This window comes from Eutrigla gurnardus (assembly GCF_963514095.1).
Source record: "Eutrigla gurnardus genome assembly, chromosome: 21".
Lineage (NCBI taxonomy): Eukaryota > Metazoa > Chordata > Actinopteri > Perciformes > Triglidae > Eutrigla > Eutrigla gurnardus.
Window position 1 is genome coordinate 6,727,201 of NC_139932.1, and position 17,460 is coordinate 6,744,660.

The 17,460-nt window shown below is 44.7% G+C and overlaps 1 pseudogene across 1 annotated transcript; it reads left to right on the forward strand.

The window, feature by feature from the left end:
* Positions 1 to 535: 535 nt before the first annotated feature.
* LOC311032282 (tubulin beta-1 chain-like) lies at positions 536 to 3,081 on the forward strand (annotated as a pseudogene). Its single transcript, XR_014599377.1, has 3 exons — positions 536 to 618; positions 1,372 to 1,695; positions 1,790 to 3,081. The product of XR_014599377.1 is annotated as a tubulin beta-1 chain-like (transcript).
* The last annotated feature ends 14,379 nt before the right edge of the window (positions 3,082 to 17,460 follow it).

Below are 17,460 nucleotides of genomic sequence, written 5' to 3' on the forward strand. Positions count from 1 at the left end.
AGTTCAGACTTGGCTTGTAGTTTCAGTTTGATTCGGGAGTCCAGACTCTGGAGGACTTGGGCTGCGACTGATGACGGTGCACAAATCCACCAGAACGCAAGACAGGAGCACAGATTGAGAAACGGCGTAAGGCCGGGTTGCTCTGACAAGGATTTACTTTAAACTTGCTCAAAATTAAGAAATATTAAACGTTAATATCGATGTTGCCCCTGGGTGATGTTGGGAATTTGAAATTGTGTTGACTCTTGAAATTTTGAGCGTATTCTAGTCCTGCTCAATGTGTTAAGTGTCCTGAGATGACTTCTGTTGTGATTTGACACTATAAATAAAATTGAATTGAATTGAATTGAATTGAATGTTATTGGCAGGCGGGGTAGACCAATGGTGGAGGGCCATTTTAACATTTGATTGGTTCAAAATGGTGTCTGTGTATTCTTGCGCAAATGAGCCAATTAACATTCGAGCTGAGACGTAGGGGGCGGGTCTTTATGCAGTATAAAGACGAACGTTGAGCCGTTACGTACGTTCATTGAGAGCTCATACACCGCATCCGGTACGAAAATGAGAGAAATTGTGCATCTTCAAGCCGGCCAATGTGGAAACCAGATTGGCGCTAAGGTTAGTTAAACTATATTTCGTTTGACTCGTGACTCACGTCGTGTTCTCCGCCGGGCTCTCTGCTCCCGGAGCGGCGCTTTGTGCCCGTTCGCGCCACTGAAACCACACCCTGGAAATATAAACTGTCCTCTTTGTGAAAATGGCCATTTAAAGCTGAACGAAACGAATGCCCTTTTGGGTCGTCTTCAGTACCATCATGTGTTGGAGTTAAAGACGAATAGAAACGATTTAAACGTATTTTTGCATTTGTAAAACGTATCTCTAAATTAACGTATGCCCGCCTTGGGTATGGGTTTACATGGCGTGTTTGAGGCCTACTTGGCGATTACATTGCTATTTAATAACTGCGATTTTTTTTTTGACCAAGTGAATGACAGAAGTGCAGTAGGTCACACTTAAATCTGTGCCACTGCAGCAAGGACTCAGCATTAGTACATCTGAATATGAGACGATACACAAATTATAATATAATGGTCAAAATAACTATTTACGATATTAACCCAATGATCAAATTATGCTCAAAACATCAGCAATCAAATGGTGTTCGATTTATATTTTGAAAAGATAAAATTTGATTTTGATTTTGTTACAGATGAGCAGCATTGTCTATCTAGCTCCAACCGTTATTTAAAAAAAAAACTCACATGAATTTTAACTGTCTAAACATTAATGACATGCATATTTAATGGATGAATGTTGCTTCTATCATTTGAGCGTGAAGAGCTAACAAAGGTTTGCATTCTTTCCTAATAGTTTTGGGAGGTGATCAGTGACGAGCATGGTATTGACCCAACTGGTACTTACCATGGTGACAGTGACCTGCAACTGGACAGGATCAACGTCTACTACAATGAAGCCTCAGGCAAGTTGAAGCTGGTCTGCTTTTATTTATTTATTTATTTATTGTTTATATAGTGCATGAATGACATTTAATTTTTGTTCACCACCCCTTTTTTTTTTTTATAGGTGGTAAATATGTGCCCCATGCTGTACTGGTTGATCTGGAGCCAGGTACCATGGACTCTGTGAGGTCTGGTCCTTTAGGCCAGATCTTCAGACCAGACAACTTTGTCTTCGGTAAATATTTTGTACACTTATGGTGCATATCATGGGTAGAAGATTCAAGTTTCTCCACGTTTGTGTGAAGCTTAACCTGATTCGTCTCTTGCAGGCCAGAGTGGAGCTGGCAACAACTGGGCTAAGGGTCACTACACAGAGGGGGCAGAGCTGGTGGACTCTGTCCTGGATGTGGTGAGGAAGGAGGCAGAGAACTGCGACTGCCTTCAGGGTTTCCAGCTCACACATTCCCTGGGTGGAGGTACCGGCTCCGGTATGGGCACCCTGCTCATCAGCAAGATCCGTGAAGAGTACCCCGATCGCATCATGAACACCTTCAGCGTGGTGCCTTCCCCAAAAGTATCAGACACAGTTGTTGAGCCCTACAACGCCACACTGTCGGTCCACCAGCTTGTAGAAAACACAGACGAGACCTTCTGCATCGACAACGAGGCCCTTTACGACATCTGTTTCCGTACCCTCAAGCTCACGACCCCCTCATACGGAGACCTCAACCACTTGGTCTCTGCCACCATGAGCGGCGTCACCACCTGCCTCAGGTTCCCCGGGCAGCTCAACGCTGACCTGCGTAAGCTTGCTGTCAACATGGTGCCGTTCCCCCGTCTGCACTTCTTCATGACGGGCTTTGCCCCCCTCACAAGCCGAGGCAGCCAGCAGTACCGAGCACTCACCGTGCCAGAGCTCACCCAGCAGATGTTCGACTCCAGGAACATGATGGCTGCCTGTGACCCACGCCACGGCCGCTACCTGACCGCGGCTGCCATCTTCCGTGGCCGCATGTCCATGAAGGAGGTAGATGAGCAGATGATGAATGTGCAGAACAAGAACAGCAGCTACTTTGTTGAATGGATCCCCAACAATATCAAGACCGCTGTCTGTGACATTCCTCCCCGTGGTCTCAAGATGTCGGCCACTTTCATTGGAAACAGCACCGCCATCCAGGAGCTGTTCAAGCGCATCTCTGAGCAGTTCACAGCCATGTTCAGGCGCAAAGCTTTCCTCCACTGGTACACCGGTGAGGGCATGGATGAGATGGAGTTCACCGAGGCAGAGAGCAACATGAACGACTTGGTGTCCGAGTACCAGCAGTACCAGGATGCCACCGCTGAGGAAGAGGGGGAGTTTGATGAAGAGGGTGAGGAAGACCTGGCCTAAATGTATCACTTTTCCAAATATCATCTGCCCGATTGTTGATGCGAGCTGTAATGTTCCAAGTCGTTTCCAGTTCTTGTTGTTCAGGAAGAGGGTGAGGGCAAGCTGGCATAAATGAATCACTTTTCCAAAGCTCTGCTGTACAATTGTTGATGTGAACTGTCACGTTCAATTTCCTTCAAGTTTTCATTGTTCAGTGTATCGTTCATTTTAAAAGTTCTCCTTCACGTTCCAGTCTGCCTTCCTTGTTTTTCTGCCCGAGTATGTGATGAAACTCCTCACTGACTTCATGTGAAGGTAATGCTAGGTGTTGCACCACACTCTACATGTTGTAGCTGTTCCCCGCTTTATTTTGTCAAATGAGATTTTCCATACCACAAATGCAGGTGTTTAAATATTAAAATGTTTTAAACTGGCATCTGAGCATTGACTCTAAAATGTGTATTTTATATTGCACTGGGGTCTTGAACACTAAAGCAGCGTCGGCAAATTGAGCCTAACTCTGGGTTCTGGATGAGTTCAATGAAGAGTTACACCTGCCGACTCTACAAAGCCATCATCAATGGAGTGCAGATCCTCTGTGTTTAAGGAGGAAACGAGCTCATCCTTCAAAAGTGGAGCGACGTGACTGAAACTAAGCAGACTGAATTGACTGCAGGTCGAAATGATGCATACGAATATTGAGCAAATGGTTTTAATCATATTTCACATATTAAACGGTAGAGCAGATATCTCAATGAAGAAACACCCTTAAACATTTCACAAAACTCCTGTTCAGAGAGAATATTTTTACCTGTGTGTGTGTGTATACAAACACTGCAAAAAAATTTCGCTGTGAATTCACAATTATTGGATAATTTTTTGCATTACTTTCACAGTAAGGATAACAGCAATATACTGTGACTTTTAGTCACAGCAATTTACTGTAATTTTGAATCTGTTACAATGCATGTTGTAAAAGCACGACTGTATACTATAACTTTACAGCTTCTTGGCAAAGCATTTACATCCCCCAACAAACCACTCTGAGGTAATAGAATGGCATATTTATTAACACATATTTTTTTCAACATAGAAGTAGAACAAATGCCAAGAAATTCAACTTCCTAGTCAAACTTTCCAAAGCCATCTTAAAATGCTGAGAAATTGTGCAGAAACTTCAAGGTGTTCATCTGTGCTTTTTTCCATATCAAACCCTAATAGACTTATTGTTAAAATAATTTTCCCGTAAACGAATAAATTCACCCAAGGAGGAGATCGGAGACATAAGTAAAGTCGACGTCTGACTTTAATCTTGTACAAGAGGAGCAGTTACAATGCAACAAGGTGTGAGGATGCTACAGAGGAAGTGCTCAAATCACTGTTGTGACTTGAGTCTTTTAAAGGCACAGGAGATAACGCGTCACTGACAGTTAACCTTCATGTAGAACAAGACATCATGACTACCAGGCCTCTGATAACATTTAGGTCAGATCGCTCTTATTTACATAGATGTCAGCTAGCCACCAGCATTATCTATTAGCCGAAGAAGTCCGGACGGAGAAGCAATGTTCTAAACTAGCTCTGGTCAAAACTAGCCAAGTCCTCCACCCGCTGACGATGTGATGGACATGAGACGTTCTCGTAAAAAGGAGGCAGAAAAAGAAACACCCAGCTTTGAGACGCATTGTGTTTCCTTGTTTGGATGATGACGTTGCTCCAGAGCATCCTAAACGGCTGTATCAGGAGGTTGCAGCGGCTCCAAATGGTCCAACTGACGATGTCGTGAAAAAGAGACGTCGTTGTTTGGATGATGACGTTGCTCCAGAGCATCCTAAACGGCTGTATCAAGAGGTTCCAGCGGCTCCAAATGGTCCAACTGACGATGTCGTGAAACAGAGACGTCGTCGTTTGCATCATGACGTTGCTCCAAAGCTTCCTAAACGGCTGCATCAAGAGGTTCCAGCACCTCCAAAAAAAACAACAAGAAACGTAGGAGTCGTAGGAGAGACGTAGACAAGAAGGTCCTGGGTCTGTCCCAGGTGTTCTCTGTGTTGAGTTTCCATGTTCTCTTGTGTGGGTATTCGCCGGGTGCTCCGGTTTCCTCCCATTAAAGAAAAAAAACACAAACAAGAGACGTGGAGGTTAAAAGAAGTCACCCTTAATCCAGAAATGTTGCATTTCCTTGTTTGGAGCATGAGATTGCTCTGAAGCGACCTAAACAGAGATATACATAAAGCCCACTCAAAGTCAATAGGTTTCCTCAAAAGGGCGTTCGCATGAGGGTTCATTGTTGTCTGCTTCTTGGTCTTTGAGCCTCTTCCAGGATTGATGCCCAGGAAGCACCTGTTAATAAGCAAAGATAGTTTCAGTTTTTAATACTTATGTATTGCAGGCAGCATTTATCAAGGTGTTCATCTGTGCTTTTTTCCATATCAAACCCTAATAGACTTATTGTTAAAAGAATTTTCCCGTAAACGAATAAATTCACCCAAGGAGGAGATCGGAGACATAAGTAAAGTCGACGTCTGACTTTAATCTTGTACAAGAGGAGCAGTTACAATGCAACAACGTGTGAGGATGCTACAGAGGATGTGCTCAAATCACTGTTGTGACTCGAGTCTTTTAAAGGCACAGGAGATAACGCGTCACTGACAGTTAACCTTCATGTAGAACAAGACATCATGACTACCAGGCCTCTGATAACATTTAGGTCAGCCATGGGGATACTAAAGTAATAAACAGTTCAACACATAAAGCTGTAACCTGAACAAAGAACACTTTAAGACATGAGGTTATACAAAATTCTTAGAACATTGGTAAACAGTATTTCTGCCCAATAATTGAAAAAGTCACAAGCAAAGATAGATCGCTCTTATTTACATAGATGTCAGCTAGCCAGCATTATCTATTAGCCGAAGAAGTCCGGACGGAGAAGCAATGTTCTGAACTAGCTCTGGTTACTGTACGACCAACAAAGTCAAACGCAAGCCCGGAGTTTTAATACTAGAACGGGATTAATGACAACTTCACAATAAACACCGAGGCTGATGCTAACGCTGAAGCTAACGTCGCCAGTAGTGTAAACAAACCAGGCTGTGACAGTTTGTTTACACTATACTACTACTACTACTACTACTACTACTACTACTACGAGACGACGTTAGCGCTGATGCTAACGCTGAAGCTAACGTCGCCAGTAGTGTATGGCGACTATCGAACCACTTATTTAGTCACCGAGAGGCTAGATCGGGAAAATATGTTTTTGCCAGACGCGCTGCTTGTTCAAAGAATCACTTAAAATGGGTACTGCGTTTTGTTGGTTTTATTAGAGATAAGTTAAAAACGTTCCATAGTAGCATAGTCCTAAAGTGATCGGTGCTAAAGTGCGTTAAATGTTAATAGATTGTGCGGTCAGCAAAGTTGGACTTCCCCCGTCCACCCCCTCTCATCTCAAACATTTCATTCAAACCCAACCCGCGCGTGAACAGCTGACTTTTACCACTGATCCTGACTGACGTAGCCCCAACACCACGTGACCTGTCAGTCTGCCTATACCTGTCACCAACATTCCGGCCCCTAATTATTACATGTTATTACACAGTAGTAATAATTACCAACGCATAAATTCATAATAGAAAAACAATACAATTCCAATTTTCTTTTTTTTTTTTTCTATTTTTCACATTTTTTTGTCTTTTTTTTGCGATTTTTTGTGCGCAAGGAGAGAGTTCATAGTTCATATGGCCATTGCAGGTCTTCATCCTTCTTGAACCGAACCCGCCCCAAAGTAAAGTCAATCCAAAGTCACGAAAAAAGGTCATGTCAGGCAAAAGTCAATATAATCCAAATCCATGGAAAAGAAGGGAAGCCTTCACGACTCCGTCGACTCCTGAAGAAGGCAGATCTTTGTCACAGGTCTGCAGAGAAGGCTGGTGCGGGTCTTGATCCGGACCTGTCGCACCAGTCCGTTCCTGTCTGGCATTGTCTCTGTAATCCTCCCAATGATCCAGGAATTGCGAGGTGCAGAATCGTCCATTATGATCACTATGTCACCGGGGACAAAGTTCCTCTTGATCTTTGTCCATTTCTGTCGTTCCTGTAGTTGTGGCAGATACTCTTTAATCCACCTTTTCCAGAACAGGTCCGAAATGTATTGCACCTGCTTCCATCTCCGGCGTGCATAGTTGTCCTCCTTGAGAAACAGACCAGGTGGTAAGCTGGGCTTGACTTTAAGCAGCAGAAGATGATTAGGTGTTAAAGCCTCCAAGTCATTCGGATCTGTGGATTCCTTCGTGAGAGGTCTACTGTTGAGAATTGACTCCACCTCACAGAGTACTGTATTGAGTCCCTCCTCATCCAGACTTTGGGTCCTCAAAGTGGAATTGAGAATCTTCCTGATGGAACGTATTAACCTCTCCCATGCTCCGCCGTGATGTGATCCAGTGGGAGGGTTAAACGTCCACTTGATTCCTTTCAATGAGAGCACATCATTGATCTTCTCCAGATTCCATCCTTCAACAGCTCTTCTCAGCTCACGCTCTGCACCAATGAAATTAGTGCCATTATCAGAACGCAGCTCTTTGATTTGTCCTCTTCTTGCGATGAAGCGCCTTAAAGCATTGATGAACGAATCTGTGTCCAAAGATGAGGCAACTTCAATGTGTACAGCTCTTATTGTCAAACATGTGAAGATAACTCCATATCTTTTCACAAGACTCCGGCCACGCTTGATGTCAAATGGTCCAAAATAGTCAACTCCGACATAAGTGAACGGAGGTTCTCCAGTCGAAACTCTGTCACTAGGCAAGTCTGCCATTTGTTGCTGACCTGCAGCTCCGTGCAGCCGACGACAGATGACACATCTGGAAATGATCTGCCTTATGGCAACGCCTGCAGCAGGAATCCAGTACTGCTGACGCAGCCTTGACAGCATATGGTTCCTACCGCCATGGCCCACCTCTCGATGTATCTGGCGTAAGATGAGGTCTGAGATGTGGAGATCCTTTGCTATTATGGCTGGATGTTTAGACTCTTCGGGCATGGCAGCCTTACTAAGTCGGCCTCCGACTCTCAACACACCTTCTTCCAGTATCGGACTGAGTCTGTAAATGTGACTGTTCCCTTTCACACACTCTCCCTTTTGGAGGCAAGATAACTCTTCAGAGAACTTTCTTCTTTGACAGATCTTGATTATCTCCAGTTCAGCTCCTTTGATCTCCTCCAATGAGAGGCAAATCTCCTTGTCAAGAACATCTTTGTGTTTAGTTAGGTTCAATGCTGGCTGAGAATCACATGCAGTGACTTCTCTCCTCTTCCTGTTGTTCCAAAGTAAGGTTCTGAGTCTCAAGATCCATGCCATCACTCTCGTGAGACGTTTCCAAGATGAGCTGCGGTTGATCAGTCTCAGCACAGCATCCTCCTCTTGTTCCACAGAGACAACGGCAGCCGACACCTTGACCTCTGGGTCCCCAGGTGGAAGTTCTCCCAAGTCGTCTGGGTTAACAGGCCAAGTCTCCTCTTCCTGCATGAGAAATGAAGGTCCAGATATCCATGTCTCATTCTTGAGGAACAGCTCCGCTCTCATGCCTCTGGAGGCAAGATCTGCAGGGTTGTGTGCGGTACTCACATACCTCCACTGTGATGCTTCAGACATTTTGAGGATCTCTGTGACTCTGTTCGCTACGAAGATGCGAAACCTTGATGTTTGGTTCTTGATGTATTTCAGCACCGATGTACTGTCTGACCAGAAAACGCTGTCTTGCAGCTGCAGTCTCAGCTCCTTCCTCCATAGCGTGTCCATGCGAGCTGCCACCACAGCCGCAATCAACTCCATACGTGGGATCGTCACAGGCTTTAAAGGTGTCACCCTGGATTTTCCCATTATGAAGGCAACGTGGATCTGAGAACAGTCATTGTGCAACAGCAGGTAGGTGACGGTACCGTATCCCTCCTCACTTGCGTCAGCAAAGTGATGCAACTGGGCGCTGGTTGCTTCTCCAAAGTTGGGCGGTTTTAAACATCGTCCAACGCTGAAGCCCTCCAACAGGTGTAATTCCTCGAGCCAGTTGACCCACTCCTGGGCTACAGATGTTGGTATGACATCGTCCCATCCTAGCCCCTGCCGGCATAGGTCTTGAATGATCCTCTTGGCTGTGAAAACCACAGGGGACAAGATTCCAAGAGGGTCGTAGAAAGAGCTGACAGTAGAAAGGATTCCTCTGCGTGTCAGCGGTCTGTCCTGAAAGCTTATACTGAACTTAAAGGTGTCAGACTGGACACACCAACGCACTCCCAGTGCCCTCTCAACTGGTAGGATGTCGTGGTCCAGATCCAGGTCTTTAACGTCCTTCGCTCTTTCCTCCTCCGGTATTGCTGCCAGCACACGACGACTATTACTCAGCCACTTCGTCAAATGAAAGCCTCCCTTGGCACAGAGCTTTACCAAATCCTGGTAAAGGGTTATGGCTTCATCCTCTGAGGCTATTGAAGCCAGGCAGTCGTCGACATAGAAACTGTGCATGATGGTGTCAAACACTTTCTGGTTAAAGAGCTGTTTGTTATCTTCAGCACACTTTCGGAGAGCGAAATTAGCACAGCTTGGTGATGACGTCGCGCCAAACAAATGGACCACCATCCGGTATTCCACCATCTGTTGACTGAAGTCCCCATTGGGCCACCAGAGAAATCGAAGTAGGTCTGCATCTGTCTCTGGCACTCGAACCTGATGGAACATGGCCTCAATGTCAGACATCAGAACAATGGGCTCCATCCTAAACCTGGTCAAGACTCCCACCAGTGCGCTTGTCAGGTCAGGTCCTTGCAAGAGATGTGCATTTAGTGATGTGCCTTGAAATGATGCTGCACAGTCAAAGACGATACGGATCTTCCCTTTCTTGGGATGGTATACACCGTGATGAGGGATATACCAAACCTTGCCGTCGCATCGTTCCTGACTTGTAGCTGGCACTCTCTCTGCATATCCACTGGATATCAGGTTGTCCATAAATGTAGTATAGTATTTTTGGAATGCCGCATCCCTGCCAAACCTCCCCTTGAGGTTGAGAGTACGTTGCTCTGCAACTTTGCGATTGTTGGGCATGGTAATTGATTTGTCCTTCAGCGGCAATCCAACAACATAATGGCCATCAACCAGTTCCACAGTCTCGTTAGCCATTTCCAGGAACTTAGAGTCTTCCCTTGACAGCCCTTGCAGTTCATCCTGGCTGTTTTCAGGGAAGTCAGTCTTGAATTGTTGGTTCCAGAGCTCGTCAAGAGTGACAGCAGAGATCCTGTTGATGCTAACTGCAGACTGAGTCACAGGATCGTCACTGCCCTCTCCTCCAAGGGGTCCATTTACAGTCCATCCAAGCATTGTTTTGACCGCATATGGCCCTCCATCCACACTTCGGATGACTTCCAGTGGTTCCAATGCTCTGGGAACATTCAAGCCAATTAACATCTCCACGTCTGCATCTATCTGTGACAGATAGACAGGCTTCAGATGTGGCCATCTTTCCAGATCTTGCTGTCGTGCGATGTTACCTCTGTTAACAGGCATTTGATGTTGTGTGAAGATCTTCGGCATTTCACAGTACCAGTCACTGTCCAATCCAGCGACCTCCAAGTCCGATGCAATGCAACTGTCAACCACCTTCTCTTGGCCCATGGTACGTAAAAGAATCCTTGTTCTTCTCCCAGAGAGTCCCAGCTTATCCATCAGACCCATTGTGCAGAAGGACGCTGAACTCCCTGGGTCCAGAAAGGTGTAGGTTTCGACTGACCTTTGACCTTTACTGGACTTAACCTTGACTGGCACGATAGCAAGCTTACAATCTTGCTCACCGGCCCCAGTAAGACCACCGGTTTGGACTTCGACTAGAGCACTGTCCACTGCTCTGTCAGAGTTGCTCCTGCCTTTCTCTGGATCTCCATTCTCCTTAGAGTGGATATGGAGCAAGCTGGGGTGTCGTGAGCCACATGTTTTGCAAGACAGACGTTTCCTGCACTCCTTGCTGATGTGCCCAGTGCACAAGCAGCCGAAGCAAACTCCATTTTTCTTCAGGAACTCCATCTTCTCACTGTGAGCTTTCTTCTCCAATAGAAAACACGACTCCAGTGTGTGTCTACCCTTTTTGCAGAAAAGGCAGGTCTTCTCGGGTCCATCTTTAACCCTGTTCTCCCAATGAGCATCTCTTTCCACAGTAGTGAAAGTTGTGGCAAAGCTGCTTCCTCTAGCCTTAGGACGAGGCACAGGTTTAGCTCTACCACTTTCTTTGAAGGCCCCTATGACTGGAGCATCTTGTATGTCTCCGAATACAGGGTCTGTAGTGATCCTAACTTCACGCTCAATAAAGGTCACAATATCAGCAAACATAGTTCTTTTCCGATGCTTTTCCTGAATGTCGCATGCCTTCGCTCGCCACTTGTCTCTCAACTTGTAAGGCAGCTTCTTGATCACAGAGACCATGTTTGCAGACGTGTTCAAGTCAGATAGGTTGTATACATCTTTCATGGCATTGTGACATCCTCGCAAGAATAAGCTGTATGCTTGTAAAGCTTTTCCATCCTCCGACTTTATTGCTGGCCATGCAAAGATCTTGTCCATATAAGCGGATGCTATGACGTGCTCATTTCCAAAGTGTTCCTGGAGTAAAGCCTTTGCTGTAGCATATCCAATGCCATCAGTCATGTGTTGACAACTTCTGACTAGCTGTTTAGGCTGACCCCTGGTGTATTGCTCCAGGTAATGCAGGAGGTCAACAGCATCGTCAGTCCTCAGTTCTATGGTCTGCTCAAATGACTGCATAAAGGCATGATAGTGCAGAGGGTCACCGTCAAACAGTTGGATGTCTCTTTTAGGTAGTGAAGCAATGCATTGCTGATGCACCAACATCGAAGTTATGTCATTTTGTTTTTGCATTATAGACATCATGGTGTCCTGTTCACTGCTGATGTTTCCGGAAGCAGATTGTGTGTGTCTATGCAGAGACAGTGGGGCTCCTGTAGCCTTTGGGACTGTGCTCTGAGCCTGTGTGGGGGCTGAGGTCCTCTGGAGATGTTTGTTTCCATCACATTGCCTTTGTTTCGGCCTTGTGCCTCCAAACTCTGCAGGTTGTCCTCTTCCAACATCTCCAAAATTTTGCCGTACAAAGGTCTCTGCATTAAAGTTGAGGCCACTTTCAAAGTAGGCTTCCATTCCATCCAATTTCTGAGAAGCAACACTCCGTACCCCTGACCCAGAGGTTCTCAAAACATTAAGCTTTGCCGCCGATGCGGCCATGTCCGTTTCAAGTTGAAGCTCTTGCAGCGCATGCCTTATTTTGGCTTCCTCTTCCTCAAGAGCATGCTTTTGTTCGAGCAACCTTTTTCGAGCTATTAAAGCAGCCATTTCAGCTTCGGCTCTGACACGGGCAGAAGCAGTTGAGGACACTTTTGACCTGATAGATTTTGAACCATGATTCTGGCTGCTATAGTTTGATATGCTGTCATCTGGCTGAATATCATCCTGAACATTATGTGACTGAGGCCCAGTCACTTCCACATTTTCCACACCTCCATTTTCCTCTTCTGCAGCCTCATGTAGCAGAGGGCTTTCATTTGACCTATTAGCCACCAGCAGAGGCCTGCTTGGGGATCCTCTGAGTCTGGTTACAGAAAACCATGCATTAACATCCTCAATAAAATCATCTTTATGTTTAATGATTTTTAAGAACCAACCGGTTTGTTTTTCTTGTTCATCATGAGGAATGAGAGGCATTAAGGAAGCATGTAGTTCATTAGAGGTGTGAGACAATTTCATCAAGTCATCAAGTTTCCCTTTAACAGCTGAAACATGTTTTCCATCTTTCATGAGCTCTTTCATAGAGCTTATCACAGTCTTTATTTCATCCACTTTCCTTTTTCGTTCCTTTTGTATGGACTCAATTTTATTTGCAAAAGCCTTTTCAGTTAGAATTACTTTCCTCTTTCCCATGTCCTGTTTCCCAACATCTGAACCAACACTTGTTCTACTCATTTTGAACGCACAAGTAAATTATCACAATGAGAGAATCCAAAGCAAAGCAGCCACATAAAACAGTCACAGCTATCGGCGATAGCATAGAGACAGGGCAGAGCACGTTAGTTTGTCACACACACAGCTTGGCCCGGTGGGCCGCGAACACAGCGTGATATCACAATTCACAATGACAGACAGTTTCCACTCAGCGGCGGGACCAGATCAAAGTGTTCCAATCAATCATGTATCACAGCAGTCACGGAACGGGTCGGGTACATTACCGCCTATCCTTTCAGTCCGTCCTTGTTGTCCGTTTGTTTGTGCGCGTCCTCCTTACATTGTTTGCATATCATGCATTCCTTTGTTGCTCCACGCGTCCATTTGTGACATGTCGGGTCCTTTCGTGGCTCCAATCCATGTGGTTGTGTCACAGTTTTGCTGACAAATGTATGGCGACTATCGAACCACTTATTTAGTCACCGAGAGGCTAGATCGGGAAAATATGTTTTTGCCAGACGCGCTGCTTGTTCAAAGAATCACTTAAAATGGGTACTGCGTTTTGTTGGTTTTATTAGAGATAAGTTAAAAACGTTCCATAGTAGCATAGTCCTAAAGTGATCGGTGCTAAAGTGCGTTAAATGTTAATAGATTGTGCGGTCAGCAAAGTTGGACTTCCCCCGTCCACCCCCTCTCATCTCAAACATTTCATTCAAACCCAACCCGCGCGTGAACAGCTGACTTTTACCACTGATCCTGACTGACGTAGCCCCAACACCACGTGACCTGTCAGTCTGCCTATACCTGTCACCAACAAGTAGTGTAAACAAACATACTTGACACAGCCAGGTTCGTTACCAGCACTACCAGTGCTAAAGCTAATCTTCCTTGCACATATAACAGTATTACAGAACTATAGTAACTCTGGTAACTCATAGCATCTGGATGCTGCGTTATCACATGAAATGTTGCGTAATGTTGCGCTCTATAAAGAAACTAAAAGTACCAGTCCAGCAGAAGCTCCGCGACCATCTCATCTCTTTTGAGCTCCGGATGAAGCTGCATTAGCCTCCGCCATCGCTGGAAAGCAGAGCCGATGTTGACTCGCGTCCTGCCTCTCGACTCATCAAGTGTTTTATTTACGCAGCTTTTTGCGAAATAGTCATCTTTTAGCTGATAGTTTTCTCTGTGGGAGCAGCTGGGGGTGGAAGTGGCGGCTTGGCTTGGTCGTCATTGTCAGTTCTTCGCCGTTCCGTGCTCTCTCTCACAGACCGCTCTACCGCTCTGCTAGAGAGGCGCGACTAGCAAGCCGTGACCGCGTATGCGACGCTGCGACGGATGACAGGCAGGAACCTCGGCCAATCCGTTTATTCGGTCGGAATAAAATGATTGGTCAGACTTTTATCAGAAATATATGATAATTAAACATTGATGAGTTTCAACACCTGATGGATTTATTTTACATTTTAGTGTACCATACGCTTATTAGGAGCATTTTAAGATTACAGAAGAAAAGTGTAAAAATGCCAGAAAGGTAAGAAGTGCTTTAAGTGCAAATTTTCAGGAATTATACATTATAGGGTGCTACAGGAATTATACATTATAGGTATACATTATAGGGATCAAAGCCAAAAGGTGTGACATCACTGGTCCAGAATCCTATATAAGTGACAGAGTCCAAAGCACTGTAGATTGCTCTCAAAACAGTGAATTGCAACAGTTTTGGTGATACAGAGATTGAAATAGTTCCTGGGAACTGCCTTATGGATGAACTCAAATGTAAAGAAAACCATAGGGTTTCCTTCTCTGCTTGATGATGTGATTTCCCGGCTTCGCAGCCTCTCAATTTGTGAGGTTCCACGTCCTCCACCTGCTGACGGTATCATGGACATGAAAGGATCTCGTAAAAGGATGCACCCAAAATCGTGTGAAAATGATTTTGGGTATACAGTTACAAACTTTGCAAACAAGAAATATAACTGCTATAAATTAGACTAAGGACCATCTTTTGTTACCGATGATGATCTAAGGGAGCTAAGAGGCCTCGCTCCTGATGCAGCTCTCAGTATGGACCTCAGCGATAAAGATTTTGCATCTGAATCAGACACTGAAACAAACTGAATATGAGCTGATGTGAAATGAAATCTCTCAGCAGACTGAACCTATTACAACAAACATTGTTTGACTAATTATTAAAGACCAGAAGAGGAAAATCAAGACAGAATCGATGCGTTTTATAGAGGAAGACATGTAGATCAGATTGTCACCTGATGACACCACTAAAAAAGTGGAGCACCATCTGCAGGTTCTTCGTGGACAAAGCCATCTCCAAAGTCTGCAGACGTGGAGCGGTTCGTATTACTATTTCATAAGGCGTCATCTGCCCACCACGAGAGAAATCTAAGATAAATGTTGTTGCAGCCTCTGGATGTTACCACTAGAGGGCGGTTGCTTCTATGTAAATTGAACTGGCTCCTCACTTTACCCAACTTCAGCGGTTCTCATAGATACGATGCAGAGAGCTTTGTTGTATATAGAATACGATAAGATCCAAGAAGCTTTCTGTTTATTACTGATGAATAGTTAAATCAATAAACCGTTGTTGCTGTAAACATGGAAAAATGTTGAAAATGCGACGATGTCTTCTTCATCCTCCTCTGCTTCATCTTCCTCCCTTTCTGACACACACACACACACACAGAGAGAGAGAGAGAGAGAGAGAGAGAGAGAGAGAGAGAGAGAGAGAGGGGCGCTGGCTGCAGCTTTGAAGGGAAGCTTTGTAAATGGGTGCAGAGATGAACACTGAGTTGTTTTGCAGACCAAAACACACACACACACACACACACGCACGCACACACACACACACACACACACACACACACACACACACACACACACACACACACACACACACACACACACACACACACACACACACACCATGAAGGAGATGAAGGCACTGTTGTTTTACACACTCAGTCTTTTATCCAGCTCAGTGTGAAGACACTATAGACACACAAACTCTGGGTTTGTAGGATGAAGCTGCAATTAATATATTAAAAATATCCCTGTGTGCATGCACGCACGCATGCACACACACACACACACACACACACACACACACACACACACACACACAAAACACAAACGTAAGTAAATGTGGAGTTTATTTTCTTCTTTCTTGGCCTAAACAGCAGCTTGACAACATGAATTCCAAGCTGCTTGTTGTTTCTGAAGCTTTCAATCTTCTCGTGGCTTTGCTTAAAGAGGACAGAGAAGTTACAGCCTTTGCTGTTACTGTGCATGAATCTAAGTGAACAGCCTGTTGTTGACTTCCCTCGACAGGGTGTATTAGTAAAATAAAATACACTTATTCAGTATATATTCACTACTCATGCAGAGCATAAAGTCACATTTCCTCCTTTTAGTAAATGTTTAATCAATACACCTGCATTTTACTGTAGCTGATCAGGACATTAACGACCGATGCAGACTGCTAACTGGCCTGGTGTTGGAAACACCATGTAGCTCCACCTGCTGCTGTGTGACTGCTCAACAACTACTGCTTTTTGGTCTACGGCGACGTGGTTGGGATGGATCCATCTCAGTGTGGCTGTGCCTGCTGCCATGGACTTATTGCTTCTGTTAATTCTACCACTACTGTTAATATTAATACACTTTACCAACACAAAATGCAGTTGGAACCCAAGGGCCTGGGCTGCACGAGATTTCTGCCTAAAAACCTATTCAATTTTCTCGCCACTGTGGCTGTATTGCTCCTGGGTGATGTTGGGACTCTGAAAATGTATTAACTCTGAAAATCATGAGCATATTCTAGTCCTGCTCAATGTGTCCAGTGTCCTGAGATGACTTCTGTTGTGATATGACACTATAAATAACATTGAATTGAATTGAATATATAAAAGCAGCACAAATAAAGAAAATAACTAAATTATATTTACAAGGAATACCGTGTTTGGTCTGTCTCACACCCGTCCATCTCACACGTGAAGGTGGTTTGGGATTGTCTTAGTTAGGCTACAGCTCTCAGTGTTTTCTGTTATTTTACTTGTTGGACTGTGGTTCTGGTGAGCTGGGTCACACTGTACTCCTCCATCATCATCTTCATCAGCATCCTCATCACCATCATCATCTGTGTGTGTTTGCGTGCAGCTGCAAACAAAAGTCGTGGGCTGGCCGGTCACACTGTGGTCTTTGTTCTGCAGAAGAAGAAAAACGGTCACATTTCTACCAAAGAAAGACAGAGAATATAACCACACACACACACACACACACACACACACACACACTGGCTGTGGTTGGTGTTGACCTTAATGGCATTTTGAAGGCTGGCAATGAGGTTTGAATTTCACACTCCAAAAATGTGAACATTCTTTTACTGCCAAATTTGTGATTTTGGCGTCAGACTGGCGAAGCCTCTGAAACAGCATGCAGATAATTATGAATTTAAAACTTTTTATTGATTTAAACCCAATCCAACAAGTATGATTTCCTTTTTTCCTTTTTCCACGTTCTGCTCTTTTCTTTGTTATCTGTATGCATTCAAAGGCGTAATATGAGTGGGTATGAGTCATTCTGGGTTTTTGTAAAAATAATTATTTCCCTATGCACACAAT